At 38.6% G+C, this 16,331-nt stretch overlaps 1 non-coding gene across 1 annotated transcript; it reads right to left on the bottom strand.

Annotated features, from left to right (window-relative positions):
- Window positions 1–260: 260 nt before the first annotated feature.
- LOC141682255 (small nucleolar RNA R71) lies at window positions 261–367 on the bottom strand. Its single transcript, XR_012559657.1, has one exon. It is a non-coding gene; the product is annotated as a small nucleolar RNA R71 (small nucleolar RNA).
- Between the last annotated feature and the right edge of the window lie 15,964 nt (window positions 368–16,331).

A 16,331-nucleotide genomic window follows, 5' to 3' on the forward strand; every position in this document is an offset into this window, starting at 1 on the left:
AAATGGTACAGAATTTAGTCCAGTTTGGGGGTTCTCCAACGGAAGATCCCAATATGCACATTTGGGATTTCATCGAGATCTGCGACACCTGCAAGTTCAATAATATGTCTGAAGATGCTGTGAAACTGAGAATTTTCCTATTTTCTCTTAGGGATAAAGCTAAGAGCTGGTTGCACTCTCTACCACCAGGTTTTATTGTGACATGGGAAGATCTTGCTCATAAATTTCTTACTAAATTCTTCCCCATGGCAAAGAAAGCTACAATCAGGAATGCTCTTACTCAATTTGCACAACAATCAGGAGAATTTTTATGTAAAGCTTGAGAGCGCTACAAGGAGATGCTTAGGATGTGTCCTCATCATGGAATGCCTGATTGGATGGTAATAAATTGTTTTTATAATGGTCTGGGAACACAGTCGAGACCTATGCTCGATGCAACATCAGGTGGAGCTTTGTGGGCTAAGAGGTATGAGGAAGCTTAAGAGCTAATTGAGATGATGACCGCTAATGAATGTCAGAATCCAACTCATGGACTACCACAAGTAAAGTTAGCAGGAATTCTGGAGGTGGATACAACTACGACTATAGCTGCTCAGCTAAAGGCCTTAACTATGAAAGTGGATTCTCTGGCTAACTATGGAGTTCATCAGATAGCTAGTGTTTGTGAGCTTTGTGCAGGTGCGCATGCGACGGAGCAATGTGCTATATCTAGTGAGTTGGCTCAGTTTGTGAGCAATTTTCAGAGACCACAACAACCAGTTCATGCCACTTATCATCCTAACAACCGCAACCATCCTAACTTTAGCTGGAGTAATAATCAGGGTGGTATGCAACAACCATACCAGCAGTTTGGAAACAAGCCTCTCAATCCTCCTGGTTTTCAGCAACAGTTTGCACCAAGGCAACAGTTTCAGCCACAGGGAATGCAACAACAATCTCATGGAGGTGCAGGTTCATCTTCGAATGAAAAATCTGAATTAGAGGAGTTGAGGCTGATGTGCGAAAGGCAAGCGGTTTCAATCAAAACTCTGGAGAATCAAATAGGGCAAATTGCCAATGTTTTATTGAACCGACCACAAGGAACTCTTCCTAGCGATGTAGAATCTAATCCAGGCAAGGGGAAGTCAAAGAACAGTTGAAGGAAATCACCTTGAGGTTTAGAAAGGTCGCTAGCCCTAAAAATCATCAAAACGAAGAATCTGAAAAAATTTCTCCAAAAGGCAGGCGCGCTCGCGCCCTTGCTAGCTTCAGAAAATGCAATTCTTGAGGAAACAGCTGATCAGAAGGGGGTCGAAGCGGAAATGAAGAAGACTTCTACAGAAAACACTACTCATGAGCAAAATACAAGAGATAAACAAGTCTATCCACCTCCTCCATATCCTAAAAGACTTCAGAAGCAGAAGTTCGATAAACAATTTGCCAAATTTCTGAAGGTTTTCAAGAATTTCATAATAACATACCTTTTGCGGAAGCTCTAGAACAAATTCTGAGCTATGCTAAGTTCATGAAGGGTATTCTTTCTCGGAAGCTTAAACTTGAGGAGTTGGAAAACATTGCTCTAACGAAAGAGTGCAGTGTTGTGCTGCAAAAGAAACTACCACCTAAACTTAAAGATCCAGGAAGCTTCACGATACAATACACTATTGGAAACTTATCTTTTGACAAATGTTTGTGTAACTTGGGAGCTAGCATCAATCCAATGCCATTGTCTGTCTTCAAGAAACCTTGTCTGCCTGATCCAGAACCTGTGAACATGTCCTTATAACTGGCTGATCGATATCAAGGGAATCAGCCCTTCTTATTACAATCAAACGGACTATAGCAGATATCAGATATCAAGGGAATCAACCCTTCTTATTACAGGCATAAAATTTTGCTTGAGGAAGGAATTAAACCAACCGTTGAACAACAGAGGAGACTCAATCCTATCATGAAGGAGGTAGTGAAGAAAGAAATTCTTAAATGGCTAGATGCAGGGATCATCTATTCTATTTATGATAGTTATGGGTGAGCCCAGTGCAGTGTGTGCCTAAGAACGGAGGCATTACAGTTGTTTCTAATGAAAATAATGAGCTCATTTCTACTCGGACAGTCACAGGATGGAGAGTATGCATGGATTATCAGAAGCTGAATAAAGCCACCAGGAAGGATCACTTCCCTCTTCCATTTATTGATCAAATGCTTGACAGGTTGGCTGGCCATGAGTATTATTGTCTTCTAGATGGGTATTCGGGCTATAATCAGATTTGCATTGCCCCAAAAGATCAAGAGACGACCACTTTTACTTGTCCTTTTGGCACTTTCACTTTTTGTAGAGTTTCTTTCGTATTTTGTGGTGCAACTACTACTTTTCAGAGATGCATGATGGCCATATTCTCAGAAATGATTGGTACTAATGTGGAGGTGTTCATGGATGACTTTTCTGTGTTCGGGACTTCTTATGATGAGTGTTTGCATAATCTTGGCTTGGTGTTGAAAAGATGCATTGAGACCAATCTGGTGCTCAATTGGGAAAAATGTCACTTCATGGTGCAACAGGGTATCATTCTCCGGAACAAGGTATCTAGAAAAGGACTTGAAGTGAATAAGGCCAAGGTGGGGGTTATTGAAAATCTTCCTCCACCAATCTTAGTTAAAGGAATCCGCAGTTTTCTTGGTCTTGCGGGTTTTTATCGGCGATTCATCAAAGACTTTTCCAAAATCTCTAAACCCTTATGCAATCTGTTGGAGAAGGATGTTTCTTTCAAATTTGATGAAGAATGTTTGGCTATGTTCGAGAGTTTGAAAAAGAGTTTGACTACAACACCTGTTATGACAACACCTGATTGGAATGAGCCCTTCGAGATGATGTGTGATGCTAGTGATTTGGCAGTTGGAGCTGTTTTTGGCCAGAGAAAGAAGAACATTTTTCATGTGGTTTACTATGCTAGTAAAACCCTTAATGGTGCTCAGCTAATTTACACAACTACAGAGTAAGAGCTTTTGGCAATTATCTACGGTTTGGAGAAATTTTGATTTTATTTTCTTGGGAAAAAAGTGACGGTTTATACTAATCATGCTGCTATTCGATATCTGGTCTTGAACAAAGATTCAAACCTCGATTGATTTGATGGATTCTCTTGTTACATGAATTTGAGCTGGAAATCAAAGATAGGAAAGGTACAGAAAATCAGGTAGCGGATAATCTCTCACGTTTGGAAGATCAAGGCAAAGCTTCACAGGATAAGACGTTGATCAATGAATCTTTTCCAGATGAGCAACTTTTTGGGGTGCAAGAAGAAGAACCATGGTTTACAGATACTGTGAACTATCTTGTAAGTAATGTTATTCACCCAAAACTCTCTTATGCTCAAATGAAGAAGTTCCTACATGAGGTGAAGTGGTATCGATGGGATGAGCCGTTCTTGTTTAGACATCGGGCATATCAGATTATCAGGAGGTGCATTCTGTATAGTGAGACGGAGGGTATCTTGCGAGACTGTCATTCTACTGTGTATGGTGGCCATTATGGTGGATAGAAGATAGCTGCCCGTATCCTTCAAGCATGATTTTTCTGGCCTACTTTGTTTAAATATGCTCATCAGTTCGTGTTAAGATGTGATCGTTGCCAACGAGTTGGAAATATGTCCAGGAGAGACGATATGCCTCTGAATGTGCTTCTCGAAGTTGAGATTTTTGATGTTTGGGGAATCGACTTCATGAGGCCATTTGTCTCGTCATGCAATAATCAATATATTCTTTTGGCGGTGGATTATGTGTCTAAATGGGTTGAGGTTAAAGCTTTTCCAACCAACGATGCTAAGGTGGTGATCAGTTTTCTTCATAAGCAGATATTCACACATTTCGGTACTCGAAGGGTCATAATCAGTGATGAGGGATCGCATTTCTGCAATCACAAATTTACTGCATTAATGGAAAGATATCATGTAAAAAAATCGTGTGGCCACAACTTATCATCCTGAAACTAATGGGCAAGCTGAAGTCTCTAATCGAGAGATCAAATGAATCTTAAAGAAGGTTGTGAGTCCGTCAAGGAAAGATTGGTATTTGAATCTAGATGAAGTTGTTTGGTCCTACAGAACAGCATTCAAGACTCCTATAGGCATGTCTCCTTTCCAGTTGGTATATGGTAAGGCGTGTCATTTCCCTGCGAAGCTGGAACATAAAGCATATTGGGATTTGAAGAAGCTGAATCTTGACATGGAAGCTACTGAAGAAAAGAGAATGCTCCAACTTAATGAACTCGACGAATTTTATCTACAGGCTTATGAAAATAACAAGTTATACAAGGAGAAGGTCAAGAGATGACATCATAGGAGGTTATTGCACAAGACATTTGTGCTTGGTCAGCAAGTTCTATTGTTCAACTCTCGTCTCCGACTTTTTCCAAGAAAGCTTAAGTCACAGTGGTCAGGTCCGTTTATTGTCAAAACTGTGTTTCCACGTGGAGCTGTGGAAATTTTTGATAAGCATCCGGACCAAGCGTTCAAAGTAAATGGTCAGAGGTTCAAGCATTATTATGGGGATACAGCGAATCGTGAGGTGGTAAGCGCCGTTCTTGCGTTAACTTGATTTCAAAGTATCACGTCAAGCTAAAGACGTAAAACAAGTGCTTCGTGGGAGGCAACCCATGAATTTGTTGTATTTTTGCTGAAAAAATAATCAAAAACTGAATTTTTTTGCCAGAAGTGCGGCGCACCCGCGCTCTAACCAAGCGCGCCCGCGCGAGGCCCCTGGAAAAGAAAAAAATGAAAAAAAGTAGAAAATCAGATTACCCAAGCCCAAATCCGAATTCTACCCTAGTTCTAATCCTATTTCTACACCCTAAACAACTCCCCACCCCTCCTTCTCTATCATATATATATATCAACATACATATAAACACATCTTCAATACCCACAAACCCTAGCCTCTCCTACATACAATACTTACAACCAATTCGCTATCACTTGTGATTATGGAACCCAAAAGAGCACAAACCACGAGGAGTAGTAGCGCCCATCCCTCATCTACCGAGGATTCTAGTGTGGGTGGCACGGAGAACATATTTACTTCACCGGAGGCTCAGGCGGAGTTCACTAGGTTGATGTCTAAGCCGATTGCTAAGGAGAGGGGATTCTTGCCCATGACTCAGGATGGGAAGCTTTTGGAGATGATTACAGAGAAGGGTTGGGAGAGTTTCTGTGAGTCACCGGTTGCGGTTCCATTGAGCATTATGCGGGAGTTTTATGCCAATGCTAAGGCTGAGAAGAATAAATTTTCTGTGGTACGGGGTTTGACTGTCGATTACCGGCCTGCTGCTATTCGTCGGGTTAATAAATCAACCAGTGAGGCCTAGGGCTGCTGATGATTGGGTGTAGAAGACTAGGGAGGATTTGGATTTGGAATATATTTTGGCAAAGTTGTGTGTTCCAGGCACGGTGTGGAAGTACAAAGCAGGTACCAGTGAGTCGCTTACTTCTCCTGCTTCTTGTATGAACAGGTATGCTAGGGCTTGGAACCTGTTTGTGTGTGCTAATATCATGCCATCTTCGCATTCACATGAGGTTACTGTGGATCGGGATATTCTGCTGTGGGGGATTTTGAATGAAGAATATGTTGATATCGGCTATGTGATTCATCAAAATATGCTGCATTTTCTGCGAGGAGGAACCATGACGGTGATTCCCCAAGCCTCCATTGTTATGAAGTTGTGTACTTCGGTTGGTGTTAGGTGGCCCAAGCATGAGCAGCTGCAGATGCCGAGTGCTCCCATTCATAGCTCGATGATTTCGGTGATGCAGGAGTGGTATGGTGATAAAGCCTATGAGAAGGGATTAGGTTATACATATGATCATCTATCGGGTGGCCAGCCAGCTGACCAGAACTATGTAGGGGGTTCTTCTCAGGCACGGCAGGCAGCTACAAGATCCACTCGTATAGCCGCTAGATTTTCTCGTGCATAACAGACAGGGGATAGGACTGGACTTGGAGAAGTTCAGTACAGGAGATTGACTAAGTGTATGGATGCCATGTGAAAGGCATATGTCATAGCCTATTTATTTATTTGAGGATTTAACTCAACTCAAATAAGAATGTACTAAGTAAATAGTGGATCTATCGTCAAAGAGATCTCACAAAGTAACATTTGTTAAAGGATTCAGAAACAATGTTCATCTACAGACTTGAGGAATTACTTCACTGGAAGATGTTCAAGAAATTGATCAAGCCTCAGTGATATAAATCAAGATTGTGGATTTAATCAAGTGACAGAGATCTTGTCAGGGTATCAAATAATTACAGGGATTTAATCTGAAGAAAATCTAGTTATCAAAGTCAAGACATGAAGAAACGTCACGGAAGTTAGTCGCTCATGAACCAGACAGTACATCGAGTGTCAACATTGAAGTGGTGGAATTGATTCATAATTTTCAGTGTTTTTCCGGAGATTTTCAGAAGAGTGGTTGTTGTTCAAGAGTAGTATTAATTCTCTATTAATTAATTAAGTCATATAATTTAATTAAGAAAATAAATTATATCTGCAAAGATTAATTTATTTATTAATTGAATTAATTGATTAATTAATTTTAAATTAATATTATAAAATTTCAGAATTGATTTTGAATTTATATTCAATATTAATTCAGCATGACAACCAATTGAACTAGTATGGCAATCAGATTGTCATACCGAAAGTCATGCTAGTTCAATCAGATTGTCATACCGAAAGTTCTATCAGCTATGGAATTGTCTTGCTAGTTCAAGTGATTGTCTTACCGAAAGTCATGCTAGTTCAATCAGATTATCACACTGATAGTTCTATTAGCAATGGAATTGTCTTGCTAGTTCAAATGATTGTCTCGCCGAAAGTCATGTTAATTCTCAGATTGTCTTGCCAGTACAATTCAGTTCGGTTGATTGACTTATTAAAGACAGGAGCAACAGATCATTAATTATATACAACTACTCAAGAACAAAAAGAAACACAGCAACCGCAGAATCTTTTACTCAGCATTTCATCTCTCAACTGCCGCAAATCAGATTATTAATTTCTAGCAATTAAAGTTAAATCTAAACTCTAGAAATCATTCTCTTGTTCTTGTGTAACTATCCAGCGGATCAAAATCCCTAGAACTTAATCTAAAATTGCTTCTAGCATTTGATCTTTTTATTGCAAAAATAGAAAAAGTTCATGTCAAATTTATTCTAGATTGATGATAATTTATTTGAGATTAATCCCTTGTAAACGTTACCATTGTTGTAACACCTTTCAAGTTTAATAATAGTTTTATTTAACTTGAATTTTGTTTCACTTTTTTTATTCCGCATTAAATTCAATTAAACGGTAAAGTTTGTATTCAACCCCCTTCTACAAACATATTGGGACCTAACAATTGGTATCGGAGTCTTCTGATTAACGAACAAATCAAGATCCTAGACTTTTGTGATTTTTCAACTCCTTGAATTTTTATTTCTTCAAAAATTCAAAATGACTTCACAAAAAGTTGGAACCGTTAAAATTCCACTGTTCGATAAAGAAAATTATATTATGTGGAAGAAAAAGATGCTCTTGTTCTTGCAAGTTGCAAATCCCAAATATCTGGACGTGTTAAAGAAGGGTCCAAATATTCCGATGGTTATTGAACCAGAGGTTATAGAAGATAATGTTGTAATTACCAAAGCTAGAACCTATGCAAAAGATTCTGAGGATTTTTCTCCTACTGAAAAGGAAGAAGCCTCCTTGGATGCCAGCCTTCAATTAATTTTAGTTGATTCCCTTGATCCCTTGATGAACAGACATGTGATGAACTGTAAAAATTCCAAACACATCTGGGAAACTATTGAGGTGATTAATGAAGGCACAGAGGAAGTTAGGGAGAACAAGTTAGAGATAACCTCTGAGTATGAACAATTTAAATCCAATCCAGGAGAAGGAATTACTGAAGTGTTCGAGAGGTACAATGCATTGATCAACAACCTGAACATAAATGGAAAATATTATTCAATCAGGGAGTTCAACAAAAAGTTCCTTTTAACACTGCCAACTCATCTTGAACATAGAATCAATGCCATAAGAGAAGCGAGAGATCTAAGTGAGATTTCTTTAGAAAGGCTCTATGATGTGTTAAAAACCTATGAGTCGGAGCAGATTCAGCAGAAGGAAGTCTACAGGAAAGGTAGAATGGTCAGCACGTCTACTACTCTAGTAGCTGAACAACAACAACAACAACAACAACAACAACAATCTCAATAGTCAGAGAGAATGGTACAGTTTTCCAAGGCTGAGGAAAATGTGATAGTAGCAGAATATGATCCTCCAACTACAAATCAATTCGGTGATGATTTTTACTCCTTGGAAGAGCTGGAGCAATTGGAAGATGAGTCAATGGCCCTGATTGTCAAGAGATTCTCCAATGTCAGATTCAAGAAGAATCCCAAGTACAAGTACAAGTCCAACTACAACAGATTCCAGAAAGGTGGATCTTCATCCTCTAACACCAGCAGTGGTGGATACAAAATATGGATGGTTGATCGGAGCACCATTCGATGCTTTAACTGCAATGAGTTGGGACACTTTGCCACAGAATGTAGGAAGCCAAAGCAAGTAAGGAAGAACTCTTATGATTCAAATCAGAAGAGTAAATCTGAAAGGGCTTATCTGGCAAAGGGAAGAAGCTGGGATGATACTGATAGTGAAGATGAAGAAGTTGGGAATCTTGCTCTTATGGCTATTGATGGAAATACTTCATCGTCAAGAAAAGAGGTAAAATTTACTGATGCTGAATTAGTTTATCATCTATGAGGTTCCTTAGATTGTGCTCGTCGTGATAATGAAATGTTAATTCAACAAATCAAAGACCTTGAGAAAAAGGTCAATAAATTAAAACTTGTGCACATTAATCAAGACAAGTTAAAAGAACAAGTATCTTTTCTAGAGAATAGAGTTAACTGTTATAGACAACTCGAAACTATTCTCAAAGACAAGATCACCGGTCTTGAGACTAAGGTCAAAGCTTACTTTAATTCTTGTTCGAAGGCTAAAGAGTTTTACAATAAGCAAGCTATTAATCAAACATCTGGAATAGGTTTTGATTACAATGTTGCTATTGGAAAATTAGGCATAAACTCCCCTCCTCATGTTTGTGCTAAAGGTAGGGAAGTACCCCATGTGCTTAAGGGTGTTGATAAACCCCTCTATAAAAAATCAATTGCTGAACCATTTGATGAGACCTCCTTTATTATTCAAGAAGAAATACGTGCTGAAGATCTTGCTAATGAGAAGGTTGTTTCCAAGCCAAGTGTGTCGAAAGTTTCAGTCAAAGTTGTGAAAGCAACTGAGACTAACTTAGACACACATGAGTTGGATAACAAAAACGCCATGTCTACCATGCATAATTTGCCTGTTGTTAATCCCTCTCATAAAGTATGTGGTGTTCCTAATTGTGTCTTGTGCTTTTAATTTGATGTATGCTTATTTTAATGGTAAGCATGTTTCTAGTGATAAGACTACTCCTCGTCAGCATGTGAATAATAGGAAGCATGATAGGTCTAAGACTGCTAGTCCTCCTAAGGCTAGAAATGAGACATTTGTGCCTAAGCCTAAACATAAATTGGTTAAGGCTGTTTACAAGGTCAAATGTCCAGTCGTTGAGAAAGTTGAGAACATAAAAGTTAAGAATGTTGTTTTGCCTGATAAAGGCCAATTCTACAAGTATGCCGGACCCAACCAAATTTGGGTTCCGAAGAAGGTCTAATCCATTTGTATTGCAGGGCATTAAACAGGTGGAACCGGTAGTATGGATTCTTGACAGCGGATCGTCAAGACATATGACCGGAGATAGAGCCCTGCTATCAAATGTGGTTGAGAAAGCTGGTCCAGTGGTTACCTTTGGAGATAACAGCAAAGGTTTAACTAAGGGATATGGCTGCTTGCAAGCTGGAAATGTTATCATTGAAAATGTGTATATTGTGCAAGGACTTGAACACAATCTGCTTAATATCAGTCAGTTCTGTGACAAGGGCTACTATGTTTTATTCGACAAGCTGAAGTGTTAGCTCTTGCATAAGAAAAGTTAAAAACCCTCCTTGATGGGAATCCGGAAATGAAATATGTTCGTAGCTGACATGAACTCTGGAAGCAGTCCTGAAGTCGATTGTTTCTATGCAAAGGCATCGTCAAATGAGAGTTGGCTATGGCACAAGAGACTTTCCCATCTCAATTTCAAAACAATGAATTCTCTTGTCAAGAGAGAATTGGTCAGAGGTCTGCCTCAACTGGAATTCTCCCCAGAAGGACTGTGTGAGGCATTCCAGAAAGGAAAGTCAAAGAAAGCAAGTCACAAAGGCACTGACACATCCTCCATAACTGGTGTTCTTCAGTTATTGCACATGGATTTATTTGGACCAGTTAATATTCTTTCGATGTCAAAGAAGTGTCACTATCTTGTGATAGTTGATGACTATTCCAAGTATACGTGGGTTTTCTTCCTTCACTCCAAGGATGAAACTCCACAAGCTGTAATTGATCATATCTAGTTGATCGAGTTAGATTTTAATGTGGTTAGAGCGATAAGGTCAGATAATGGAACAGAATTCAAGAATTCACTCCTCAATGGATTCTGTACAGATAAAGGGATTACCAGACAATATTTAGCTCCTAGAACGCCATTCTACATTGATTGAAGCTGTAAGAATTATGTTAAGTGAATCAGGTCTTTCAATGTACTTTTGGGCTGAAGCTGTCAATATTGCATGTTATACTCAGAATCGAACTCTAATCAACAAGGACTTCATGAAGACTCCTTATGAGATTATGAATGAACAGAAACCTTCTATCAAATACTTTCATGTATTTGGTGCCAGATGCTTCGTGCTCAAGGATGGAGATGATCGTCATGGCAAGTTCGAGGCAAAGGCATATGAGGGTATTTTTGTTGGTTATGGAAGAAGATCATACATGATGTAAATCATTGATCAACATAGAGTAACTGAAAGTGTCAATGTTACATTTGATGACACTAAACTCCCAAGTATCCAAACTGAAGATCCTTCTGAGAAACTGAATTTTGATGATATGTCAGATTCAGAATCAGATAATGATCAAGAACCTGAGGTTGCTGCTGGTGAAGAACCTGTTAATTATGATGATACTCAAGGTAATGGCGATGGAAACATTGGCAACAATGGAGATACCACTGCTACTGACGGAGAATCATCAAGTCAACCTAGCAACAACTCATGGGGAGATGCTGAAGGATCAACTAGTAGGACACAACATCCCAATATATTTCAAGGCGAATCATCAAGATCAAATCTTCCAAGACAGACTGTCTGGAATAAAGCTCATCCTTTTTAGTTGATTATTGGTGATCAAGATGTTGGAGTCAGAACTAGACGTGTTACTCAAAATAAATGTCTGTTCTCAGGATTTCTTTCTGAGATGGAACCTAAGAAGATTGAGGAAGCACTGACTGATCCAGATTGGGTGATTGCTATGCAAGATGAACTCAATCAGTTTGAACATCAACAAGTCTGGAAACTGGTACCTAGACCTACACGCAAGAAAGCTGTTGGTACTCGGTGGGTATTCAGGAATAAACTAGATGAAGATGGTGTGGTTACAAGAAATAAAGCAAGACTGGTAGCTAAAGGGTATTCTCAAGTTGAAGGCATTGATTATGATGAAACCTATGCTCCAGTGGCTAGACTTGAGGCCATCAGGATATTTCTGGCATTCACATCATTCTCGAACTTTAAAGTTTATCAAATGGATGTCAAGAGTGCCTTTCTGAATGGAAAGCTGGATGAAGAGGTGTATGTAGAGCAACCTCCTGGTTTTGAAGATCCAGATCATTTGGATTTTGTCTACTTTCTTTTCAAGGCTATCTATGGTCTTAAACAGTCTCCGAGAAAATGGTATGATTTCTGAATTTCTTATTGAAAATGGCTTTTTTAGAGGTGTCATAGACAAAACTCTCTTTTCTAAAAAGCATAAGAATGATACTATATTAGTCCAAGTCTATGTGGATGATATAATATTTGGGTCTACTAATGATAGTCTCTGTAAGAGATTTGCTAATTTATTGCACATCAAATTTGAAATGAGCACGATGGGAGAGCTGAAGTTCTTTCTCGGATTACAAGTAAATCAAAGGTTAGATGGTATATTTATTTGTCAATCCAAGTATCTCAAGGAACTCCTCAAAAAGTACAATCTAGAGGATTCTGCATCAGCAAGGACTCCGTCATCTACACCTGTCAAGCTTGGACCATGTGAAAACTCCATTAAGGTAGATGCAACAAGCTACAGAGTTATGATTGGCTCATTACTCTATCTTACTGCAAGTAGACCAGATATTATGTATCCTACATGCTTATGTGCAAGGTTCCAAGCGAATCCTAGAGATATTCATCTCGTTGCTGTAAAATGAATCTTGAGATATCTTAAGGGAACATCAAATCTAGGTATTTGGTACCCTAAAGAATCTGGTTTTAACCTTGTTGGATATACAGATTCAAATTACACAGGAAGTGTTGTTGATAGGAAAAGCACCCCAGGGAGTTGTCAATTCCTAGGTAGCAGGCTAGTCTCATGGTACAGCAAGAAACAGCAAACAGTTTCCAACTCAACGGCCGAGGCTGAATATATTGCTGCTGGAAGCTGTTGTGCTCAGATCTTGTGGATTAAGAACCAGCTACGGGACTATGGCTCTGTATTGAACAAAATTCCATGGAAGGATGCATGTACCTTTTTAAAGGTGGAATTAAGGATAGATACTCGATAACTTGAGATGAATCCTAGGGGAATGCATAAAGGTTGGCATTCCGCCCTTAATAGGGACAGCATGAGTTTTGACAGTATGAATTCGAAAGGATCAAAGTAACAACAACCTTTAAAGATCAGTAGAGGAATTCTTCATAAGTACATAGACAATGGTTCTAGTATTAGTAAATGATATTTTGATATGCCCTGTGTCTAGGGAATACAGGAGGAAGAATTTCAGGATAACCTTAGAGGTTTTACAAGGAAAAAGGTAATATTCAAAGTTCTCAAGAATAGAAATTTTGATAAAGGAAATGTGACGTAATTATAATAATGCCAGGTGGGGAACGTGTTGAACCATAAGAAAGTATAGATCGACCCAATGAGGGTCGAGATTGGTGAAAACAAGAAGGACCCAAGATAAGAGACGTCCTAAGTATGATCGAGAGTCGATCGTGACAATGTTCACATCTAAAGACCGGGGCAATAACTTATGGAAAAATGGTGCTTTTTTTTCTCACTAAAGCTTAAGGAAGAGCATTTTCACAAAAGCAGTGATTTGAAATGAGGTAGAAAATTTATTGGAGGTGGTTAAAATGACATTGATTGTAAGGAAATTTTACTATCAAGAAAGGCCAAAGAGGTGGCCGACACTCTAAGTGTAAGAGAGCAATTATAGGCGCTCGTGCCAGAGGAATACAGTGACGATGGTTAAAGCCATGAAGGGTGTATTATGGTTTAAAAGATTGACATTCATTCTGATGATTGTGCGATACTCAACCGTAATAGTAGTTTGGTAAAGATTAAATTCATGTAATCGACGTGAACGGGCTATCTATCTTAGAAGGTCCTATCTTGAGAATAAGCCGGGACCATGTTTCAAAAAGGACTAAACAAACCTTTGAGTTAAGTCTTCTATTGAAGGAATATGATTAAGAATGGTATTAACCCACTATCGTTGCTTTCATTGAAACTCTTCTGCAATTTTATCTGCTTCATGTCATATGTACGTCAAGTTCAGGAGTGTTCTTCATGAATCATGAACGGTGATCATGTTACCTCCTTAGAAGAATTCGATATGATATGTATAGACTCCGTATGGTTACCTATTAAGGCTTCGTGGAAAATGAATGACTACAGTAGGTCAACGGTGGACCATAGTAATGCAGGAATGATTCTACGAGTAATGAGCCGATTACTTACAACCGTGAGAGTTATATTGGAATGGATGTTGAGATTGAGTACCACTATTCGGGTCGTGGTGGTGTATAAGTTATCATTGATAGACTAATTAAGTAGATTATCTACCTATTGAATACTTATTCCTTCATATCAATAGAGAGTCGTATTAGTATATGAGGAAGGTTGCGATGCAAGCATAGAATTCTAATAACGATGATGTCTAGAATGAAATCCCAGATTCGATTTTCGATGTCGAGGGAGTTTCAAAGGTGATTGTGTATAAGCTCGAGCAAGAGCATGGGTCCATAGAATAATGGATAAAATAGCAAAAATATTTAGGCATGTGAAATGTGATGCTATTATACTTGATAGTGATTTATATACATATATGTTTTGTTCTCCTGTGACAAACCTCTATAGTTCAGAAGTAGATTCGAAGCCAGATATTTGTGGCAGTATATTTTTTTTTCTCTTTTTTTTATATACAATTCTCTTCAATTCGTTCTTTTCTCTCCATTTCATTTTGTATAAGCTGAGAAGAACAACCCTTCCAGAAGGGGAGGTATTGTCGAATGACTATCTATCTGTGTGATAGAAGCCTAGTAGGATACCATCTATTGTTTAATTGCATGTCAAGTACTGAAGGTTGGCCACCTTCTGTACTAACTATGCAATAGAACAAGTGTTCATGATCATAGTGATCTCTCAATAAATTCTTTTACTTCTATACGAAGGACCAAGCTTTCGAAGATGGAGGCAGCTAGAAATGGAGTGGTACCAAGTATGGGGGTATTCCGATTCTAATGCGTTCGTGATACTAAGGTTGACGTGGTTATTAAAAGGTTATAGAACGCTAACGAGCAAAAGTATAACCAGTATAATATTAGGAACGGAAGATAGTAACGATTACGAACTGGAAAAGAATGGGTATTGAGAAGCAAAAGCTGAAATGCTAGAAGCTATGATGAGAGTCTGTGCAATAGACTTGAAAGAATTTGGAATGATCACTTAGCACGGATTGAGTTTTCTTACGAAAATAGATGGTATGTCAGTATCGAGATATCACCCTATGAGATCCTTGTGGGAAGACATGTCGATCTCCCTTATGTTAGGATGAAGTTGTAGAGCACAAGATGCTCGGACCCGAAGTGGTCCAATGGACCAGAGACATAGTGGATCTAATTAGAGGACGGATGACAGCAACCCCAGGATGGATAAAAGAGGTATGCTGATTTGACTCAAAAGAACAAAGAGTATGAAGGAGGGAACCTTGTATTGTAAAAAGTATTCCCTTGAAAAGAATTAATGAGGGTTGGAAAGAAAGGAAAGTTTAAGTCCACGATTTATTGGACCCTTGGATATATTAAGACGTATTGGGAAGTTAGCATATGAGCTAGCCCTACCCTCGAACATGTAGCAAGTTCATAACATGTTCACGAATCAATGTTATGGAAGTGTAATCCGGATGCTAGATATATAAGGGCATATGAGCGCATAGACATGCAACCAGATGTAACCTATATGGAGCAACCAGAAAGGGTTATAGATCGAAAAGGAACAAGTGCTTAGGAGAAGGGTTATCAAACTAGGCAGAGTTTGGTGGTAGAACCACAATGTGGGAAAATTTACTTGAGAGTTAGAAAGTGCAATGCTAAGAGAGCATCCCTATTCATTTTTTATCTGATTCCGGGACGGAATCCTTTTAAGGAGGGGAGACTGTAATAACCCCAATTTTTGGAAATTTTTGAAAACCTGATGAAAAGTAACTTGTGCTGACAATGCTGATTAAGAAAAATTATCAGACCACGATATATAGGAGTACTGTTATGAAAATTCTAAGATCGTATTATTATTCCATAAAGTAAATAAGTGCATGTAAAGATCGTCAGAATCCAAATTCGAACACTTTAATTTTTCCCGAAAATCCACCAGATACCGAAAGAATTGAGTATAAGGTAACATATTTAAAAGGATTTTAATTCAAGGATTATAAGAGAGGATCATAAAAGGAATATAAAATATTGAGAAAGGTTTAAGGAAACCTAAGTAATAAGATCCCGTGTATGATCCCTCAAACGATAAACGAGAACGAAAGTTAAGCGAACCGTATAACAGATCAGCGATCATTATCCAAGTAATAAGGAGATAATCAAAGAGGTTAGTGGATGATGATGTCATCACACCAATAAGAAGAAGACAAGTGTGGGAAGATGACATAAGCATGGTGACTTAAGCATGACAAAAAGGAGGGATTGGTTGGTTGATTGTGAACCATTCATTCTTTACCATGGTAAAAAGTTAATTAACAAACAAAATGATATCAACCAAGCCAAGCAAATCATAACACAAAAATTGACTTCTCACTTCCAAGCAAGAAGCTCTCGGCTTCTTCACCATTTTCAAAGAA

Source organism: Apium graveolens, chromosome 8 (assembly GCF_009905375.1).
Source record: "Apium graveolens cultivar Ventura chromosome 8, ASM990537v1, whole genome shotgun sequence".
In the NCBI taxonomy this organism is placed as follows: domain Eukaryota; kingdom Viridiplantae; phylum Streptophyta; class Magnoliopsida; order Apiales; family Apiaceae; genus Apium; species Apium graveolens.